At 41.6% G+C, this 4,267-nt stretch overlaps 1 pseudogene; it reads right to left on the bottom strand.

Moving 5' to 3' along the window:
• Positions 1-1,061: 1,061 nt before the first annotated feature.
• Positions 1,062-1,721, bottom strand: LOC101705547 (ribonuclease T2-A pseudogene; annotated as a pseudogene).
• Between the last annotated feature and the right edge of the window lie 2,546 nt (positions 1,722-4,267).

Genomic DNA, 4,267 nt, shown 5'->3' with positions numbered 1-4,267 from the left:
TCCTTCCATTCTAATTCAAAGATCTGAGTAAATCCCCTAAAGACATCAATGTACTTATCAGGGTCATCTTAAAACTTTCCTAGGTCTTGTTTGATCTGTTTGAGGTCACTGAGAGAAAAGGGCACATGGACATGATTATGTCTGAGACCATTATCTACTTCTTGTAAGGGATATTACCCTAGAGGAGCTTGAACAAAATTAGCTAAGGGTGATATAGCCCTGTAGAGGGATTAACAATAGCTAGACTAGGGACCTCACTTTCAAACCCTAAAGGATAGAGAGCAGGGACCTCAGGCTCCAAAGGACAAGTAGGGAGAGGTTTTAGCAGGTGGGTTTCGATAAGGTTTGCCTTAGAAACCTCATCCTCAGATTTGGTAACAGTAGGTGGGGTTTTTACTAAAGTAGCCTTGGAAATTTTGCCCTCAGGTCCCAAAAGATATCGGCAGGGAAACCTCAGTAATAGGGGCCAGAGGGGCCTGGCTTTCCTGAGGCTCGCATTTAAATTTTGAACACAGAGAGGAATTATTTATTAACACAAAGAAAATCTGAACATAAGGCAATTCTGACCATTTTCCCTCTTTTACGGTATGATTCTAGTTGTGAAATAGCATTAAAATCAATACTTCCCTCTGTATTCCATATTGGCTCTAGGGGATAAGTAGGCCATGCACAGGTGCAGAGAAATACTAAGCCACTCTTTTCAGTATGTGAGGGTTGAACAATTTCCAATGTTTAAGAATACATTCTAAAGGAATAAGAGGTTCAGATATGGAGTCCCATCTGAAACAAGATTTAAAAAAAATGATGTCCCATAAGTCTCTAGTTGATTCCTATGCCCCTAGGGCATCCCCAGGGGAACCCTGAAGGTTTATTCCACTGCAGAGCAGTTAGCTACTGACTGGAGAGAGATCCAGAAAATAAAACCAGACCAGACTATCTACCTTTTACCAGTGCCATGATCTTATCTTTTTTTTTTTTTAAGGTTTTGGATTCAGTTTTTAAAAAGCAGCTGATTTATGAATTCCTCTTAACTTGTAGAACACAAGTTAAAAATTTAGACATCAATACTTGGTCTCTTTAGGTGGGGGGTAGAAGACTGGCTCATCTTCACAGACCATCATTGACTGTGTGGCAGCCACCTTGGTCAGCCACACTTCCTGCTTGGGTGACAGCAGTTCCCCAGGCTCTGTGGAGTTCTGCAAATGGAAGTCCTCCTTAATGAATCACAACTCTATCTGGCTAATTGTTTGCACCTTCTCACCCTATGTGGAAGGAAGGCACTGGATCTTAGGGACAACTCCATAGATTCTGGTAAGGGCATCTTTAAAGTCTGAAATGTGATAGTATTGATAGATGGTTCAATTACAAATTTTTGGAGCACTCTGGTGAGGTCAATCTGCTTGTACAGCACCAGGCTCTTCCCAAAGTACTTAGAATCCAGGGCATCCAGCTTGGCAGCACAGGTGCCGTGCTTCTCCCACTCATGCTTCCAGAACCTGCTGCCATTCAATGGGTGCTTTATATCAAGCCAGTACAGATTCATATCCTGGAAAAGATCCTTAATCTCATCTAAATGAAAGTACCACAATGAATTACAATTTTCCACTTTGTCAGGCCATAGTCCATGTATCGTCCAATAATCCAGAGACTTTTCACAGTCATTAACTTCCTTGCACAATGTTGGAGGCCAGAGTTGGGTCAAAATTAGTTTTTTTCACTCATGGCTGAATCAATTGAGATGCCTCACTACCTTCGGACCAGCTGCAATGATCTTATCTTCCTCAGGGAACTCATAACCTTACTCCCAAAGCACAAGTTACAATTGACTTTAGCCGTAACGATCATGTTTAGAGAAGGAAGTATTATTAGCAAACCAAGAGATTTAAACCATTGCTTTCAAGTTCCCTGAAAGAGAAGAAAATAGGTAAACAGTCAAATTAGGGCACTTTTCTGCAAAAGAGATCACCTCTAGAGATGGGTAGGTTAGAGATTCTACCCTGGGCCACAAGCAGAGAAATCTGAGACATTTACCTAGGCAATCTTTATTAGCAACAAGACAAGGTTATTTCTTTAAGGTCCTGTTGGGGCTGGTGAGCTGAAGAGGGGGTGGGTCTGGTCAGAACAAAATCTGTCAAGCACCAGCGCTAAATGGCAGACTTTGTGTCCTCAGACACCTGGGCTTTGACACATAAGTGGCCCCCTACAGATCATCTTAAATTTACTAAATATTTGAAACTCATAGATTAAAATTATGTTTATATTAGCAGTCATAATCCACATGCTAGCAAAAGCACCCTTATCAACTTGCTGTGCAATGATGAAGGAAGAGAAAGGCTGACCAAAATCCTTTTTTATTCTAGTTAGCATGTAAGAATACATATGCTGATTGCTATTTTCCTTAGTGCAAGACAAAACAGTTGCTGTAAGCTGTTTCAGTTTGACCCCTTGAAAAGAGAAGAGGTCTTACCATAAGGTTGTTAATTTTAAGGTTAACTCCCAACAATTTGGAGAAAAGTTTAAGGGAAGTTTTAACTCACTAGCAGAGAGAAGAAGTCTAATTAAAGTTCAAGCCATTTAAATATCCAAAACTCATCATATACCACTGTACAAGTACACCGTCAATGTTCCAAAGTCCACAGCCTATCAGCAAAGGTATTTTTCTCCCCTACACACATAAATGATGAAGACTATGCCTAGGGGAGAGAAGGTTCGGGTAGTTTTTCTCTATCAAAGATTTGTTTTTTCACATTTGTCTAGAGGTCTGTCTTACTAGTAGTAGAGAAAGCAGTCCAAACCTGTAGCTCAATTCTTAAAGGAGGCTTGAGAAAGGGCTGTGACCACTTCAGATCACCTGAGTCAGAGGATATCTGATGATCACTGACAGAGTTCCCCTTTCACCTCACTGAGGAGCCCAGATAGGGACAAGATGTGGAGATTTTCTGCTGATTACCGGGATGGGCTGTCAGGAGCCAGTTTCTTCTGAGGGACCTTTGGGTATCTGCCAGAGAGTAGCCCTGGCCATGAACCCTCAGTTGTCACCTCAATTTCTGCTAGTTCCATGCAATCAGAGGTCTGTCTCCAAAAGGATCCCAGTTGCCTATCTGGTCAATGTTCCACCCGCCATTGGCTTCAATGGGAGTGGGGATTCACCAGAGGGCAACCGGAGAAACCTGTGCTCTGCTTTGAGAGTGGCAACTGCCATAAAGGCAATTACTAGCTGGCAGAATAACCACTGTTTGGCATTCTATAAGGAAAAGATAAAAGCCTGAACTGTCTTTATCTGAGACGATTTCATAAGAGACCCATTTTACAACACTTTTAAGCAAGTAAAACCAAATGAGGTGGGTTCAAAATGGGACAAAACTATGTTCAGCTGGTAAGATTACAACAAGTATAGTCGTCCAGGTAATGTTGATTCAATGGGGGTCAAATGGGGAAGCAAGTCATGTAGCAAGCATACAAGGATTTTCAGTAAGGGTGGGTCAGGAATCTTTCCTGGAAAGGCTGGATTAAGACCTTGGTCCCCACCCAGGTGATTGATACATATTTAGAATATCAATCACTCCTATTCATCCCCAGGATGAAGGAGGGGGTAGTAGTTTCTCTTCTTTTATAATGTTGGCCTTCAGTGGATGTGTCTTGATTGTCCTCCATATTGACTCCTTGATTGTCCTCCATGCTGCCTCTTTGACTTTCCTCCATGTTGGCTTCTCAAGGGCCAGCCCTGTCTAACTGCCTATAAGATATCTAATTAACTTACCTATTCTACCATAACATTACACCTTTTCAATTTAGTTCATCGGTCTGAGTAAGTCTTCTAAGGACCTCAATGTATGTATTAGGATTGTCTGAAAACTTTTCTAGGTCTGGTTTAATCCATCTGAGGTCAATGAGTGGAGATGATATATGAATCCAGGTAGTCTCATATTTGTCATTTACTTCCTGTAAGGGATATTGTCTTTGAGAGGCCTGAAAAATTAGCTAAGGATGGATATAGCCCCATAGAAATTTCAATTATGGCTGGCCTAGAAACCCTAACCCCAGCACTCAAAGGTCAACTAGGGGAAGCCTCAGACTCAGTAACAGTGGTCAAAGCTTTGATTAAAGTTTTCTTGGAAACCTCAACTTCCGGATCCAAAGGGCAGGGAGTAGCCTCAGGCTCAGTTGTAGTGAATATGCAAAGGGCCAGGTGTCTGGTTTACCTGTGGCTTACATTTACATTTTGAATACAAGAAAGGATTACTTCTTAATGCAAAGAAAGTCTGAA

The sequence above is a fragment of the Heterocephalus glaber genome, unplaced genomic scaffold (assembly GCF_053883595.1).
Source record: "Heterocephalus glaber isolate CG9 unplaced genomic scaffold, H.glaber_assembly_v1.0 deba00001428, whole genome shotgun sequence".
Classification (NCBI taxonomy): Eukaryota; Metazoa; Chordata; class Mammalia; order Rodentia; family Bathyergidae; genus Heterocephalus; species Heterocephalus glaber.
The sequence above is the reverse complement of the archived record's forward strand: the minus strand, read 5'-3'. Positions and strand labels throughout refer to the sequence as shown.